Source organism: Bombus fervidus, chromosome 15 (assembly GCF_041682495.2).
Source record: "Bombus fervidus isolate BK054 chromosome 15, iyBomFerv1, whole genome shotgun sequence".
Taxonomy (NCBI): Eukaryota; Metazoa; Arthropoda; class Insecta; order Hymenoptera; family Apidae; genus Bombus; species Bombus fervidus.
Genome location: NC_091531.1, coordinates 274,697 through 294,224, shown reverse-complemented (window position 1 = coordinate 294,224; position 19,528 = coordinate 274,697). Strand labels below are relative to the sequence as shown.

General features: G+C 33.9%; 1 non-coding gene across 1 annotated transcript; it reads left to right on the top strand.

Annotated features, from left to right (window-relative positions):
* Positions 1–5,884: 5,884 nt before the first annotated feature.
* Positions 5,885–6,076, top strand: LOC139995368 (U2 spliceosomal RNA). Its single transcript, XR_011801963.1, has one exon. It is a non-coding gene; the product is annotated as a U2 spliceosomal RNA (small nuclear RNA).
* Positions 6,077–19,528: the final 13,452 nt, after the last annotated feature.

Below are 19,528 nucleotides of genomic sequence, written 5' to 3'. Positions count from 1 at the left end.
AAAAGAAGAGAGGGCATCGCCATTCCAACAACATATAATCATTTTAAACACATATCACTTTAAAAGTTGAAGATTTACATAAAATTTATGAAACTCAAACTATTCCAAAGAAACATTATACATATTATAAACGATTGAAAAGCAATGAACATATACACAACAGACTTTCAGAATCCAATGTTGATAAATATTCTAATAATTATAATAATTAATTTTTTAATTTTTAATTTCTCAAATTTTCCATTAAAAATGTTGATTCGAATAATCTATTTTTCAACTTCAACTTCCCCTAATGTGCATATAAATATAAAAAATAATCATTTTCCATAATTTATATACCAAAGTGACATTTCCTTCTATTATTATTATGCTGGAAATTATAAATGTAATTCATAATCCAAAATAAGGATAGAAAAATGAAAATTTATTTCACTTAAATGTAGCATAAAAAGTAATATCTGAAAGAAAATTTCAGAAACATTGATTTCCAGAATTATTTCATTACTTTTCACATACAGTTGTCAATTTCCACAGTTGGCTGAATCCCACATATAGAATGTAATAAAAGAAAAACCAGACAATACAATAAAATGTTGTAAGAAACTAGAAATTGTGACAGTGAATTAGATAAAAAAACAGAAAAAGATAAAACAGATAATAGGAAACTACAATAGAACAAAGAAAGTTCAAGAAAATAGACAATTATAACTAAAATGACAGAGGAAAGAAACACAAGAGGAAAATTACAAAAACATATCGCAAACAGCAAAACGGCAACAAAAGACAAAGAATAGATAACAACAAGTATAAATAAAAAAAAAATATAGTTGTCAACACAGGGAATAAAGGCATGAAATTTGAAATCCTGAAAAAAATAGATATGTTTAGGGAAATGAGAAATATGAAAGACAAATTAAAGAAGATAAGAAACGCAAATAATATATTTAGTTACACCTAATGCAAAACGTTAAACTAGAGAAAAATAATAGGAGATAAGGAAACAAAATGGATATAAAAAAGAAGAAAACATGAAAGTACAAAATAAGATAGATGAACTCAAAGGGATGAAGATAAATTAAAAGTGATAAATGAAGTGGAATATATTAAAGAAATAAAAACAGAACACCATTAAAAGCTATAAGAGTTATACTTGCAGACCAGAAGAATAAGATGAGAGTATAAGTAAATGAAAAGATATGGAACATTTAAGGATATTAGATATAGCGTTGCAAAGAAAGGACAAGATCATTCATTATCTATCGCAAACGCTATCATACTTTGATAAAAAAATATTTTTTATCTTTCTTAAAATACTTTTTAAGAAGGAAAAATGATTTGAAATAAGAAAAAAGAAACTTTTAATCATTTTCCTTGCCTTAAATTGCAGTTTAAAAATAAAGATGAAAATTTGGGGAAATTAGGATTACATCAACATTTTAGCAACAGGTTTGGAACCTAGTATCATCAATCCCTTTGCGATATAAATTCCTGAAGATGGATTTCCAATATCTTCTATGGCAGTTTCTAAAATGGCTAATGTTGAAATGGGCCTAATAGACATGTAAGAAGATCAAATTCTACAATTACTTCACAAATCAAGTGCTTCCCCTTTGGAATTTCGTAAACTTCTACCAGAATAAAAATATCCAAAATTAAAGCTAGCGGCTTGTTGAATAATTTTTGACATATTTCATAGCTGTGAATCCTTATATTCTAGAATGAAGCTGATAAAAAATAAAGAGTGTTCAATGTTGTCAAACCAACATTTAATTAAATTTAATAATTTTTAATAATATTATTTAATAATATTTAAGAATTTAGGAATAATAATTACTTTAAGAATTAGAGAATACTATTTTTAGTTTGAAAACATAAAGAAGAAAACAATGCTCAAAATTCCTTTCATATCCTTTTAAATATAATCTTTTTCTGTTTTTGACGTTTCCAAATATATGCACATTTTAAAATGGCTCTCAACACTGTTAAGGTTAACCACTCTTGGCCAGTTTTACTCAACGATTACTACAAGTGTTTATTGCACAATATAAAACAGACAAGCTTGCAACTTTTGAATTTTAAAGTTTTACAGCAAAGAATAGTACCTTCAAGCTAAAAGACACAACATTGCTTTGCAAAAAAATAATTACGATCAAAACAACTGAGGACGTAGCAGCCAAAGGGCTTAGGTAACAGTAACAAGAGCAAAGGAGAAGATATACATACTATTTATGGGCTCAATACAACACTCAATATTTTATAACTTTCAAATAAATACTTTATTAATAAGGAACATAAATAAATAGTAGGGGATGTATATTATGCAGATGACTTGGTGATATAAGGAAATATAAAACATTTATAAGATACAATTAATGGAGTTATAAAAATACTGTATAAGAACCCACATTGAAGTGAATACCACTAATAGTCGAATGGAGATATATCTTGGATGTATCATTTATAAAAACAGGCACATTCCAAATATTGAAGTAGTAACAAAGTTATTATTATATGCCACACAAAAATAACAATGGGCAGTTTAGAAACTGATTATGTAGACAAAATGTGATTTGAATACAGCAATAAAATTTTTTAAAGTGATAAGCATTGACAACTCTGTTATATAGTAGAAGAGTATGGGAATTGCATCATTCAGCAGAAATAGAAAAAATATACACACAGGTTTCCTAAAAAGGATATCATACAGATATCATATGTTCTAAATATTATTAATATTATTACCCGATACTGCAGGATATGTGATTAGGACAGATGCAGAAAGAATAGACTTGGAACATGAGATAATAAAAAAAGGCGCAAACTATAGGCTAAAACTAGCAAACAGGAAGAACACAGGAAAACATTGGACTTAAAAAAATACACATGGAGGACAAACTGAAATACAACTATAAAAACTCAATGACATAGAAATAACAACAAACTTAAATGCGACAATAACAGGAGAGATAACAAAGAAACTTGTAAAAAAGAATAGAGAGAATAGAATAATCTACAGGATTGTCAGTGGTGAAGTATATAAATATACTAAAGACTCAGCAAAAATAACTGAAGTGAGTTGCTTAGATATGAAACTATTGTTAATAACTAAAAGAATAATAGTATAAGTTAGATTAACAGAGAGACAAAAGTGGTTGTGAAGTGAGTGTAGGAAAGAGGATAAAATATAAAACAGATAAAAATGGAATATGCAATACGTATATCCAAAAAGATTGGATACCAGCTAGTGCATAATAAAAGAATGTCTGCAATATTTGGAATTAAGAACAAAATTCTTAAAATGGACAACCACCATCTTTATGAACAGAGAAAATTGATTATTGAGACTAATAGCATTAATTGAGACTATTGAGCATAATAACTCAAATTATAATAACCTGAGCACAACTCAAAAACTTAGCTATGACCCTTTTGTACCAACTAACAAAACATCTCTAATTTAATTAATTATAAACAAACTACAAATAATTTGAAGTAAAATATAAATAAACTTAATAATAAAAATTAAATAAATGGAATTTTTCTTATTTAAATGCGACAGTTCGTAGTACAAAAAAAATTTTGTTCAGGAATAAGGTTTTCTGAAAAATTTCCAGCGAAAATTTTTGCAAAAATATAAAAAGCAAGTGATATTAAGAGATAATAACAAGATTTAACAAGATAATATGAAACTGTGCAAGGGGTTATATATGTAACATATTATCCCGATGTCACATATCTGCGCGGCTTACCCTGTATATTCCAGAAACTTCTTTGTTTGCCCCAGCCTTAGCAATTTCAAACTATTTTACTAAAATTAAGAATTTTTCACATTAGATCGAATGCACTTCTAGTAGGTACCAAAAAGTATATATAGCAAGATTTCATATATCTCTAAATTATTCACACAAAATTAATAAGGCTCATAAATTAGACTTAGGAATGCAAAAATTAAAAATAAATAACCGATACAGTCTCATAAAAATAGAAGGATAAAGATAGAGATAAGAGACCAAAAACAACAGTTATTTTTCAAATTTGTATGAAAAGTTCTTAAGAAAATAAATTTCTCTTTAAATTGAAAACAGTTATATATATATATAGAAATCAAACTTGTTATAAAAGTAAAAAAGATATAAAATAAGAAAATTGTATTTGCTTTTATGATTCACTTTTACATGTAGTACAATTTCCACCGCTATTTTACCATAGAACAAATTTTTAGGTTAGAACTATTCATACAAAGCTAGTACGTAGTAGAATATTTTTTCATTTTATAAACATTTGTGTAAGATATTTATCTTACTAAACCAATCTTCCTTTATAGAAATTTCAGAAATCAACTTTCTAATAATCAAATTTTGTTCTTCACTTATCAGACATTACCAATTATTGCTTGATAGACAAAAGAATTGTTTCAGTAAATTTCTATACGAAAGACGACTCAACGATGACTGATTCCGTGACACTATGACCCTACGACACAGACTGATGCTGTATAAATACAAATGACATTGTTACTTTACGGCATCCTTGTAAGGTCTAGACGTGATTCTTTTGTTAACTTTTCATGATTTTACTCCAAATTTAAGACTGATTAAATAAATATTTAATAACGGTTTTAATACTTAAAAATAATGATTATTATACTTCGAATTTCTATATGGATAATAGTATTGTTCCTTAGAGTCTACTCTTTTTTTCAACATTTTCCACAGAATAACACTTGCAAAACTGTTGAAACCTGCTAGCCTTGATCTATGAAATAGTATAGAAAGGAGCTTAATTTATTGCATCCTCAAGTGCTTTTGCTTACTCTATACAGAATCCATGGTGACGAAGGCGAGTACGCGACTGCAACAAGCATTCGAAGCTTCACATTTTATTACATATTAAATTATGTAAATAGCGTTCTCGTAATCTCGGAGAGAAAAAAAAGAAAAAAAAATTGGATATGAGGGTGAATAGGCCGTGATAGTTGTAGTTGCTGATGCTGCTATTGTATAGATGTCGCTGCTGGGGTACTGACTACTGTATTTTTCTTCTAATTTAGATGCGTGGAAGAAAAATCGGACCTCCGGTCGCCGGGATTTGAAACCCGGGTTCCGAACGATTGTTAACCTAAGGCGCTAACCACTGCGCTGCCGTCGTTCGACTACTAGTTAGTGTCGAGTGGTAGTATTTTTGCTGTCGAGTACCGCCACAGATATATTTCACGATATTGTATTTGTATTTCAAAAACACTGCAACTCAAATAATCTTTTTGGAAAAAGCGGAAGACAATTTAGAAGTTTACAAAAAAAATTATCTGTTCGACCTGTCAATGTCCCTGACGCCTTCATAAAATTTGAAACTTAATAGTTTGACACCCCTCGAATTTTCCCCGCAGCCTTACGATTTGTTCCCTTTCGTTTTCAAGTAAATTCTTTGATTTACCCATAGTCTGTTCCTACCTAAATGAATTTTAAACAGTAAAAGGTACACTAAACAATGATTTTGACATTCCAGAATCAAAATGTTCAAACACTGTAGTCATACACACGTTTTACACAGATCGTCTTGAACTAATGTCTACCGTTTACAAGTGCTAAGCGATAACTAACTGTTGTAACTCCTACATTGTTTGTATTTAACAACTGACGGTTTGAGGCTACGAAGATCAAACATACAGCTATGTTATTCCAAAGAGATAAACCGAATAGAAGAACAATATGCTTATAAGATGTTTGTAATCCGGTTTACAAATCATCGTCTTAAACTTTTGTCCGCTACTGTAACTAAGGGTATTTGGAGATATCACCGCTAGGTGGCTTTTTCAAGATGCTGTTTCTCGCTGGTAAGTTTAGGACATTGGGATGTTCTATTCGTAGACAAAGTTCAATTTGTTATCGCTTCTCGGCCTTATGGCTAAGATCAAAGTGTAGTATCTGTTCTTATCAGCTTAATATCTGATACACTTCCCATTGGGAAGTCAGAATATTAAACTGATTTTTGGAATCAGACGGAGGATAGGAGCTTGCTCCACCTCTGTCATGAGTCAACCTAGCCTTGCAGTGCCGCTAGGATTGGCTCGATAATACATATTATAAACATAATATACACGATTTGTTAAATTTATTATCAACATTATTTTGAAATTGGTGATAAATAAATACTATATCACTGTGACTTTATTTGGACATGAATATTGTTTAATATAAATTGTAGTTAATTAACACTTAGCCAACGGAACGATGATTTCACCCATCTGTGAAGAACATCGCTGCGTGATCGAACGGAGCACTCCCTTTTTGACTTTAGCAACGTGTTTTCTTTTTTTTTTTTTTTTTGTTGTTTATTAGTTATTTATATTATCAGCTATTGTTTACTTAGAATTGTTCCAAATTAATTGCGACACTTTTCTGATTTTATAAAGTACAGTATATAATAAAATACACCAATTCAAAATTTAAAATTTATTAAAAAGTTACACTATCAATTATGACTAAATAAAGTTATAATCGAACGATACCACACTGTAAAAAAATATTTAAAATGCATTATGAATTTTTAATTTCGCGTTCAAATCGTGTTATTTATCTTTAGTCATCTTTAATGTTTTTGATTTTACCTATATTCTTTATACTTTTAATTTGATGTTTTGTATAAACAATATGTGAAATCGTTAAACAAAATCATTACCGCAAAATATAATTGACCACTTAAATGATTTTTAGACTTCTTTGTTTTGCAAATAGTGAATATTAGTCCTTGTTACTTGGAAAAATGCACGATGGACAGCGTATAGGTTGGTTTGTCCAGTGCGGTGAGAAGCGTATAGCTCGCTCTTGGCTAAGTGTTAAGTAAATAATAAACAAACAATTTCAATCAAATGTGTAGTATTTTGTGCAAATATTTTATTTTTATGCAGAATATATTTTTAATTTTTTACATATTGCATGATGCACTTTATGACGCTGTGTTAAAGAATCGGCCAAAATGTCTCTCTGCGCCAACAAGTCTTGTTACACAGCCTAACTAGGTCAGTTCGAGCAGCCAGTAGCAATGGGCATTCGATTCTCAGTTTCGAAACAAGTTTTAGTTTTTAAACGATGGATTTTAAGACTGTCAAAATTCAAATCACTTCTAATAGAATTCGATATTTTGAAAAAGCTTGAAAGTAAGTCCTTAAGGTACCTACTTTCAAAACATCTAATCTGTTCGACGAGGCTGGGCGAGACCACACAGGGACTGCATAGAAAATAACAAACCGAATTTAAATCTTATAACAAACGAGTTCCACTTTTGTATTAGGATTTTTGATATAAAAATATACCTTATTAGCCAAGAAAGCTTTATTAGCTTTTCCTAATTGCATCTTAATGCGATCACCGATCGCAGCGTTGAGTCTGAAGTTAATATTAACTTCTAGGTATTTAAAATAGCTCTTATGGAATATCGGCATCTTAGCAATAAAAGTGAGATCATAAAGTTTAAATTTGTGTGAGTATTCAGTGATACCATAATTGGGTTTATGTCATCTAGATGTGCACGATCTAAATAATACTGTTTCAGACTTGTCAACGTTAGTCCTCAGCTTCCAATTTGCAAAATATATTTGAACTTTGTTAAACAAATCTTTTAGCCTTTTGGTAATAAGTGTTAATAATTGATAATAATTGTTAATAAGATAAAATTGTTAATAGAAAAATTGTTAATAATTGAGGGTTTCTCATGACTAATGTATATAACAAAACCATTTGCGAATACGATCGCATTTTTATCCGGATAATTATTAAAGTCAAACAAATTCAATACATCATTAAAGTAAGGAGAGAATAGTATAAGTGAACCTTATATTGTATTGATATTGCATCTTGCTGGAGACGGTTAGAAATATTAAATTCCAAATTGGAATCAATATCACCGGAAAAGATATAGAATCATATTAATAATCATATGAATTAGACATTTTGGAAAGTTTTTGCCAATTAGCTTAAAAGCTAAAAGAGATAATGTACATCTATTAACGACCTTCCCAAACATTTTGTTAATACTAGGCTAATACTGAGATAAGAGTGAAGTAGGTCTAAAATTGGCGGCCGGGAGGAGACGGACGTCTGCCACTACTTCGGGGAGAGCAGGGACACGGCGCAACACATGCTGGAATTTTGTCCGGCGTGGGAGCTGCCTTGCTACACCCTGCGTCTCGCCATCGGCGAGAGTTTGGCCCCTTCGGCGATCGTGAAAGCGATGCTGAACGGGCCGCGAGAGTACGAGGCTTTCCGTTGCTTCTGCGAGCAAGTGATGCTCGCGAAGGAACAGGCAGAGAGGGATAGAGAGAAGAACTCTCATTCTAGCAGGGTACGCGGTGGAGAAGGATGACGGTCAAGCGACCGAGAGCCGTCTCACCGCTGTCCCAACAGGCCGCGACCAGAAGAAGGGTGGATGGCGCTAGGGGCAATGGCCCCTCCTAGCGCCAGAAGTCGATAGGTAAGAGAACCTTTGACTGGCTCGAACGAACGAGCGGACGCGTAAGGGGGTGCACCGGAGCAGATAATTCGCAAGAGGTCCACGGTGCACTCCCGCCAGGCGTGTGGGAAGGCCATCGTGGAGTTTTAGTCGGTAAGTGTCCGACACTACTCTGCCGTTGCTGGTGCAGTAATAGTGGCAGAGTGTCCATGAGGATTTCTCCACGTAAAAAAAAAAAAAAAAAAAAAAAAGTAAAATTGGCAGGGTTGGTACTATCTTTTTCTTTTCTTAGGAAAGGAATTATATTTGCTTTTCTTCAGATATATAAAAAATATGCTAAATCAAAACAATTGTTTAATATATCTATTATTTTAATAATCTTGTTATAGCTTAGTAACCTAATATATCTTAATAAATCTAAACAAAAAGTGTAATCTGTGATGTAAAGTAGAAAAATATGCTTAAGACCGATGTTACAGGGAATATTCTTGCAACTATAGGAATTTTTAGCCTTTATATTTTTAAATATGGACTTTAATTTTTTGTAAAAAACAGAATAAGATTGGAATGATAAATTTTTGAGGATTATCCACAGAAGTGATTTCAGATAAAGTACATAACAATACCGAGTTGGTACACTCAGTAAGCATCGTGTTTTTAAATTGAGTTATTACGCCTATAATAAATGAAGAGAATATTAAGTTACTCAGATTAATATTCATTTCATATATTGATTCAATTTGAACACCAATTACTGTAAAGATATAGGAGGGATTCGGAAATACAAATAATTCACTTTATTCAGCACACAACAGTTATACACATATCTTATACTCTGAAGACCTTGTAAACCTACTCGCACGCACGTTTTTTTGTGAACTGACTCTTCCAGATGCTTCTAAAGGACTGCCAATCGTCTTTTGTCCTAACTAAGGCCTGGACGCCCTCTGACGCTTACACACACATTCACATGTACAGTGTAACTGTATCATCTTCCTAACAATTACATTTAATTTATTTACTTCATTAGAGAATACATATTTATTTATTTACTATACTATATTTATTTAGAATACATATTTATTTATTTTATTACTAAAATCACTGGAAAGTTTAGAGGAATCGGCATTAGCGTTAGAAAATAAGTAGCATCTATTACTTTCAACTAATAAGGCCGGTATGGAATAAAAGTGAAGGTCTAGAAGAAAAAACCAAGCGGATTTCGGGAAACATCTTCTCTAGATCACGTACATTAATATTATGAATACGATTGTACCAATATTTACTAGCGAAATCGATAGATTCTTGTTTGATTTCTTTTTTAAATACTTTTAAACAATTATTGCAAATTGAGAGTAAATTATTGTAACGAAGACTACCAGCTCTAATTGTAATCAGGCAATAGGATTTTTGAAATCAGAAAAAGCTTCACACACTGTTTTAAATTAAATATTCTAAGGGACATATGTTTATCACCTGAGTGAGATCTGTTATCAATTTTGGGGACAGAAAGATCAATAGCATTGCAAATTAATACATTCAATACTTTCAGATGAGAGTTAATTTCGGAATTGTTAAGAATCCGCTTATTAGAAATATTACTCGGATAATTTTTAAGTAGGTCTTCACAAAATACTTCCCAATGATACTTATTGGAGTTGTAACGGGCATTATTATTTTGTGCACAAATAAATGTAAAAGTATCGTATTTATTTTTTCTCTCGGCTGTGCAAGTACATTCTGATACTATTATATTCTCACGAAATCTGACAACTTATTAAACCTTTAAATTTTTACGATATCTAAATCACTCAAAGAAATATAAATTTATACATATATATGTGTTTCGACCGCTCGCGGGAAGACGCGATCTCGAAGAAGCGCGTCAACGGGAGTCGTAAATTCCCGTTACGATTTGAATAATCGACGCCACGAATCGATCGATCCCTTATTTCGATTAAGATAATAAGGGTGGTTGAATGAGTATAACGCTGAGTATAATATATAATATATATATATTATAACCTGTTGATATCGGCGTTATAACGTTATACATATATATATATATGTCGGGTTGGGGTTAACACTTGGATTTGGGGCGTGTAAAGAATCGGCGCCAGGGTCGCTCATCGTCGGTGTACAATCGATGATATCTTTTATTGTCGCAAATACAAGATAAACTACCGGTGTCGATACTCGAACGATAATGACAATGATCGCGGGGTCGGTATAGCGAATCCACGGCCCACGGGATAACTGATCTACTTTACTTCAAAGTCTAAGTCGAACTCGACTTACTCCTTGTGATGCAAGGATCGCTTGATTAACTCTTTACTAAGACGTAGATTATTCACTGATCGTACAAACACAATAGGTATCTAACTAGTGCAACTGTAAGAAAAAGAATGCCTCTCCGTTGCGACGACGCTGCAGAGGAAAACTATGGTGGGATGTGCCTAAGGGCACGAGGTCATAGGATTCGTCAAAGAAAACGTCCGCTCGGAGGGTGAGGGAAATAGACGTTGCTGTTAATTGGTTAATCTCCATGTTGGTGGTTAGAAAAGGATGCTAGCCGCTCTCGAGAGAGAGCTCCTAGCGGGAAACGTCGTACGTGAGGAAAGCAGATCTCACGTATCTTGCCGCTATCCTAACTGTAACATCAATTACACCTCGATCTACATCAAAGACCGGGCCGCGCTTCGGAACCGCTGATGATAGAAATAAAGATGCGGCCGCACTCGGCGACAGTGTATGTCGGCGAGGCGAAGTGCTCAATGAACCCTCAATATCCCAACGGTCCTTTTGCCGAATATTCGAGAACGGCTAACAAACGCGTGGATAGTGGGGATATTAAGGGATGACAAAGAAAGAAACAAATCAGTTTTTAAAGGTGGAATTGTAAGAGCTTCAGTCTTAAAAAGTCGCTCCTAGAGTTCGGAAGTCAAGTGTAAATCAAGTGTGAAGAAATAAATTCTGTCTTTTTTTTATGTTTTTTTATTATTTTTTGTTTTTTTTTTATTATTTTACGTGACATAACCGTCGCTCGCGGTACTACAGTGTCGCAGACAGATCGTCTTATAGGACCGGCGAAATGTATACAATGTAGCGACAAGCGCATATTTGTCATCAAGCATCGAGTTCTAGAAACGTCGATTTCGGTCTGTCATTTTATTCACACAAAGAAGGTAGCATATGTGATCATAGGCGCGAACGGTAGCGTGACCCGAGCGTAGTGGGGGTCATCTCCCAGAGAAGACAATGAAAAGATCGAAGGGCAATCAATCTCATTTGAAAATCCTAACTGCATATATCGACAGGTTCTAACGAGTAAAATTGAAATCGCTTAGTCTAACGAATTCATCGAAAGGTATCATATTCTCGAATTTCTGTAACATATTAATTGTATTCATCGCTAAATAATTTGTGACGTTTTTATTATAATATTGCATATTGTTAAATATACAAGTTTATATTAACCCTGTTAATTCATTGTTAAACTCATTCAACTACCTCTGTTATCTTAACCGAAACAGGAGAACGACTAATTAGCGGCATCGATTATCCGAATCGTAGCGAGAATTTACGCCTCTCGCTGACGCGTTTTTCTCGCGATCGCGTCTCTCCGTGGACGGTCGTAATACGAGTCATTATGCGAGTCATTATGCGAGATATTATACGAGTCATTATACGAGTTAGTATCTACGAGCTTCTACCGAGTTATCGACGAGTATCCAGCGAGGATTTTATCAAGTATTAATTAGCAATTTGACTTTGCGATTTTGACTCTGTACGAGCGCCTCCGCGAATATAGTTTGTATACTACATTATTATTTTAAATATATTCGACGGTTACAACAACAAATTATAACATCGAGTAAACCTCACGGTCAAACCTCCTATATACCAATCCTCCACATAACTATTATGAGAATTATCACAATCTTCATCAAGAGAACCATTACTTTTGTTAGAAATTACTAGATAAATGTGTTTTGTTGAGATTGTTATTCTCTGAGTATTGGGTTGCCCGGAAAGTTTGTTCGGATTTTTTTTTTTTTTTTTTTGTTTCATATTGAAAAGTTTTTCGCCGGAAATCCTAGAAGTTCTGGAAGGATGGAATGTTGAAGTTGCGTGAAAGATGAAGAAAGGTTGTGGAACAAAATGACACATGTATATTGAATCGAAATGTAAATCGGAACGAGTTTTGCGGGCGACCCAATACTAATTTCAAATAAATCTGTGATGCCTCCATCATATTTCCTGCTTTCATCACTCAAATTATCATATAATATTCGTTTGTTTTTCATTAAGGGTCTCCTGAATATGAAAATTGACTTACTAATTTATGACGGTTATGTATTATATTATAATAATGTAGAGGACTTGTATAGAGGATGTTTGATCGTGAGATGTCATTGTTTGTTTTCGAAACCGTCGAATATGTTTAAAATAATAAATTAGTACACAGTTTATATTCGCTGAGTCGTTCGTACATCACAAAGTATGATTGCTAATTAATACTCGATAAATGCTCGCTAGATACTCGATAACTCGGTAGCTAACTCTTAATAACTCTTAGATAACTCATCGATACTGAACTCTCTCGGTTGCGTCCGTTTATTTATACTAGTCGGGGGAGAGTCGGAAAATTCAAATTCGTTTTCGTTTTACTTTTTACTTTTACGTCTACTTTTAATAGAATGACTTCATTCCTCCTCCGTATTGTCTGCCTTCTTTTGTTTTGCATTCTATTTATCTCTCGGTTTCCGTGGGCGTTTAAGGATGTTGCTCTATCCGGAACGCTCCTTATACTTCTCCTTCTGTATACATTAATCTACTCTGTATTTGTTTCCTATATCATATCATTATTGTCGTTATCGCGTACTCCTTCGCTGCTGGCACATGCCGCCGCGTATATGTGTTCACCCTGCCTAGGCTTTTTCCCCTGCATGATTCTTTTCCCTTCCAAAGGTGACATCACCTTTACCTCTTTGAAGGTATATTTCCAACCAGTTCAGAGTCTGTTAGGTGCATCGAAGAACTGTTAGCTTAATTAAGATAACATTAACTGTTATCTATAAAAATTCAGTATGAAATAAGTTATCATCGATTGTTTCGAAAGTGTTTTATCGCAATGTTTGATCGTGAAATAAGAAGTTATTCTTTTTTTGTTTCAGTATCGCTGAATGGACGAGTCTATTACCATTTTCGTAATACATACTCCACGTGGCAACCTAACATTACTATGTATGTTCTTGGTTTAACATTTTATCATTTTAGTATAAATAACTAAATATTTCTCTTCGTTCGTTTATCACTTTATTTTTTCTATTCTAGTATCGTCGTGGTTTGAAACGTACGCCGAGATTTTACATGGAAGTGCAACACCAGTATGCGCCACGTGCTGCAGAGTTATGTAACCTATTTCGAAGCTACATCTTATTCCACGCTCACAATATCCCTAGTGGAGGTTTGAAGAGGGGGATAATCCTCAGGCTTCTTCAGGTGAGTTAAACTTAATATATTAAATATGTTAATAATTTAAATAACCTATATTGCACTAAGCAAGTACGCTGTGTCTATGTCTAATAGAGGAGCTCATATTCTTTTTCAAGCAATTGTCTTTTCTTCATTATTACTCTACAGGTCTCTTTAAAGAGTTTCCAAGGTTCTTCATTTTCGGTTAATTTGGCGAATATGTTTGTAGAAGTTAGTGTTTCACCAGCAAGACTTTCCAGCGTCGTGTGTTCGGTTGGACAATTAAATTCCAGTATGTGATAAAGGTGACGTGACCAATAAGTCATTAAATAGTATAATGGGCAATATCCATTTTCTTATTTTTAAAGATGGAATCATCGTCAATTAGGTTCTGGTCCAGTTGTCATTTCTGTAATGGTGTCATTCCCTCTTCCATTCCTCTATGGCTGTTCCTTTGCTTTTGTTATCTCTTCTGTTTGAAAGCTCTCTATACTCTACACTATGGAGTGTGTATAGTAATGATGTTCCTGAAGTGCATGGGAGACATTTTTGTATGGTATGGTATGGCAAGAAAACATTTCGTTAGATTAACCTCGTTAGGAGTTATTTGTTTGCTGTTATTTTGAGCAGTGGATTTACAAAATCCATCAAAACCCTTTCAAATGCTGTTTCTGATGTATCAATGATGATTATGAGCTGCTTCGTTTTGTTTCTGAGTATTTTTTTCAACTGGCATTTGATGCAATTTCAGATGAAATTTTGTCGTCAGTCTCGAGGTTTCCCCTGCATAATATATATGTTGGATTTTGTTGCATATTTTGGTTATGCTCTTGTGTCTGCCTAGAATGTCCTTCCGGTGATTGTTCTCTGGTTCAATTACTGTTCCGTGATAGACTATTATTTTGAAGTTTTTTTTCTGGGATAGAGTCGCGTAGAATGTCTATTGTTTCTTGCTAATTTATACTATCTCTTTTTTCTTAATTTTGTGATGCCGACTGCCTCGATATCATAATCTTCGAAGACTTTTCCTAGATTTTTTAACGCTTTTATGAGTGTTTCTTTTGTTAGTGAATCTTCCAAGGTATATGTACAGATTATTGCTATGTGCTTTACTTTTTATGAAGATAGTGTTACCGATTTTTGGAACTCGCAACCTGAGCAGTTCCTCCCTTTCTTTGATCCCCTTTGATCCTTGGTCAACTGGTTCTCATTTTGTGGTCATCCTTATATACAACTTTTCCCATTGGTTTAACACTGTATTTTTCATGGATCTTGTCTCTTAGATGTTTGAAGGATGACTTTTGCTTTTGATTAATTGATTGAAGTCGCCACTTATGTTTTTGCTCTCGTTGTCTGTCTCTTTTTCCTCTTCCTCATCTAGTTCGAAAATGTCCTCCATGGTTGTAATGTTTGTATGCGGTTGGGTCTCAATTGATGTTGCGAATCATTGGAGTTAATAAAGTTAAAGGGGGAAGTTATAGGGAGAAGTTCCTTCTTCGTGAATGGCGCAGACTCTCCGATGCCCAGGTTTTCTTGTCTCCAAGTCTTTATGCTTGATTTTATGACGATGAGTTCCGCTTCTTATATGGTCTTCTTATTATTTCGTCTGCGGGATCCGAAATTACATCGTCCGCTTTCTCGATGTATACCGGATACAATATTGTGTATATGGCTTCTGTTATGAGATTTTGCGGTAGCGTGTTTACATTTGCGTTAGTTTTCTCCATATTCCAGATTTCATATTCATATTCGGCAAGTTCTAATCTTCATTTTAATCTCGAAGTAGGGTCCTGAACAGAATGCAGCTAGGTGAATGCTTTGTGATCAGTTACCGAAGCGCATTTTCTGCCGTATAAACATTGCTGGAAATGGTTCGTGCAATATATGATTAAAATATGAGTAATTTAGTTCTGCCTCGTTTAATACTCGAGATATATGTAATATTGATTTGTTTTTACCGATTGGTCCCAGGCTTCATACGAATCTTCCCTATTGCGAATTCTGATGCGTCAGTGGTCGAAACGAACGGTTTGTTAAAATTGGGGTATTGTAATACAGGTTTTCTGCATAGTTTGTCGTGTAAGATATCGAATGTTTCCTGTTCCCTCGTAGTCCATTTAAATGATTCGCCTTGTTTTAGCAATTGAGTTAGTGATCTCGCGATTTTGGAAAAATTCTCGATAAACCGTTCGTAGTAACCTGCCAATCCAAAGAATTGTTTGATGTTTCCTAACCTTTTGATATTTAGAATCCCTGTAGAGTTTCCAATTTTTTAGGATCTGGCCGGACACTGTCGGCGCTGACCATGTGCCCGATGTAGCAAACCTCTTTTCGTAAAAATTCGCACTTGTCAAGCTCTAATTTGAGATTCTCCGCGCGCAATCTGTTTGTTATTTCGCGAAATTTGATTTCGTGTCCGCGTACGGAACTTGAATATATAAATATATCGTCTAGGTATACAAATACTTCGTTTCCCTGTAATCCGATCAATGTCCGATCCATTAACTGTTGGTATGTCTCGGGAGCATTTTTTAATCCAAATGGTATTCCTTCGAATTCATAATTTACGTGCGGTTTTGTAAACGTCAGTTTATGACTATCTTCCGGATGCATGCAGGTTTGATGAAACCCCGACGATCAGATAAAAAATCGAGAAGTATTGTGAGCCGCCTAGTTAGTCGAGAATATCGGTGATGTTTGGCAGTAGGTACGTGTTGCCGATCTTTTTCTCAGTCAACAGTTGAAAGACCATTAGCACCTCTGGGGACAACCCAAATAGGTGTATAGTAATGCAATACGTATGGTCTAACTACACTCGTTTTAATATGTTAACCACTTGTTCCCCAACTTTTTCTTTGTGGATAGGTTGATTGATTTGACGAATGTGCACGTAATAATAATTTAAGATTCCCGTTTTTGAGGGAATGGGTATTTGGAAGCTTAAGAAGGAAGCTTTCCCTAAATTTGAAAAATTTGCAAATACAAATTTATTATTTTTTCATATCCCTGTTTAAATGCGCCCGTTATTCCTTTTTCTAACTCTCGCACACGATTCGCAGACGTAATTTCTTATTCATCGAACTTCTGATATACATTTAATAATTTTCCAAAAGCCTTGTATACCATTTGTGCTTTACCTCTTCGCCATGTAAAAGGTTAAAGACATGTACTTTCTACGAAATTGATGAAATTAATAAGAAATTATTGTACATCTGATGTTAAATATATATCATTGTTATTTGTGATACTGGAAACATTGTTTTTATATGTATCACTTATGTTATTTATTTTTGTTTTGCCGTCATCATTGATCTCCATAGAGGAGATCTAACACATTTGCATTATACCTTCGAAACGTTCCTGCAAATAAAATATCGTATTTTATTTAATATAATTTATTTTGACTTTTTCAAAAACGTTATTTTCTTTAGAATATTTAGGTAAATTGCCTTTAATGTCGCTTTTAATCATTATAGGTTGTAATTAATAAATTACCTTTAATTCTGAAATTCGTTCGAAATATGAACAATTAATATATTTTCACAGATTCTATTCGTGACATATTCATCAATGCGTAATGCGTGGGATAATATTTCGAAATAGTGGGATATTGTTCGTCGCTCATAATTTCGGAAGAACCGTGACCAAACATTTTAAAAAATTCTACTCTGTATAATAACTATATGTTGTGAATAAATTACAAAGTATAGCGGCACATGCGCCGCGGAACTCTAGTCTTTGTTATTACCACCAGACTTTCCGGAACCGCGCACGAATATGGCCCCCCCCCCCCTTCCAACTGGGCCCTGAGAAACGAGTTCAGCCGTCCGTAAACACGGCATACGACGACAGTGTCACGTAAAATAATAAAAAAAACACAAAAAATAATAAAAAAACATAAAAAAAAGACAGAATTTATTTCTTCACACTTGATTTACACTTGACTTCCGAACTCTAGGAGCGACTTTTTAAGACTGAAGCTCTTACAATTCCGCCTTTAAAAACTGATTTGTTTCTTTCTTTGTCATCCCTCAATATCCCCACTATCCACGCGTTTGTTAGCCGTTCTCGAATATTCGGCAAAAGGACCGTTGGGATATTGAAGGTTCATTGAGCACTTCGCCTCGCCGACATACACTGTCGCCGAGTGCGGCCGCATCTTTATTTCTATCATCAGCGGTTCCGAAGCGCGGCCCGGTCTTTGATGTAGATCGAGGTGTAGTTGATGTTACATACCCCCCTCCTTAGATTGATTTTGGTCCTCCAAAATCTTAGTACTTCTGCAGATCATTTCCAGGTCAATTGGCTTTTCTGGTATCGCTATATAAATATATGTCGTTAAGTATTTTTTTTTTTTTTTTTTTTTTGTTTTAACGGTAGAATTTCTGTTTGCGTGTTGGCTAAATATACTACAGTTATGAAGATCGTCCTGGAAAATAAGGTTTTAAACGGTTTCCATTGATTTTCTTAATATTACCTTCTATCAAAATTTCATAGTAAGGTGTTTTAACTTTTTCAATGGTGTAGGGTCCTAACCATTCTATATCTAATTTATGTTCTTTATGATCATTATGTATTAAAACTCTATCACCTTCTTTAAATATGGACTGTGGTTTTATTATTCGTCGTCTTTGATCTCTTTGGTACCTTTGTTTACTCTTAATCAATTGGTCGCGAGCTTTTGAAAGTCTAGAATCCCATTCCCGTTTTCTGAATGCTACTTCGTCCGCGTAAGTGCGTTGTGGATTTCGTGAAATTGTCGAGGGTAAATTTGCTTTATGTCCGAATGTTAATTCAAAAGGTGTATAACCGGTCGAGTCGTGTATCATAGTATTGTAAGCCAAGCATATGAAGTTTAAATGTTCGTCCCATTCTTTCTCCGAGTCCTTTTGAACACTTTTTAACATGTCTGCTATTACGGCGTGAGTTCGTTCTAATGATCCATTACTTTGAGGGTGGAAACTAGTAGTTTTAATATGTTTTATTTTGAAAGCTTCTTCGTATTTTTGCATTAAACTACTAATAAAATTTTGTCCTCTATCTGTCAGTATTTTCTTAGGTGCTGAAAATATGTATATATAATGATTTAGCAAAGAATTCCAAATAGTTTCTGTTTGTTGGTTTTTTATAGGAACAAGGATAAGGTATTTCGTGAGTTCGTCATGAATGGAAAGTATAAAGGAATTGCCTTGTTTCGTTTTCTTCAACGGTCCTAATATATCCATTGCTATCTTGTCATTTGGTTCCAACGGTGTGTCGGGTATGCATGGTTCTTCTTTGGGTCGAATCCTAGTCATCTTTGCGGTTTGACAGGTATCACAGGTCTTGATGCGTTCTTGAATTTTTTCCATAAGATTCGGAATTTTGTATCTTTCTCTTATCCTATCATATGTTTTTTGTATTCCAGGATGCCCCATTAAATCGTGGTTCTCTTGCAGAATTTCCTCGATTTGTTCTTCAGTAAATTCCTGAATTGGCTCCCATGCTAGTGTAAATTTTTTATTTTCATCGATGCTGTTGTGGAATAGAATCATTCTCTTGATTTCATTCTTCTCGGTTTCTGTGAAGTCGTAATCTCCAAAACCTATTTTTCTATTCCTTT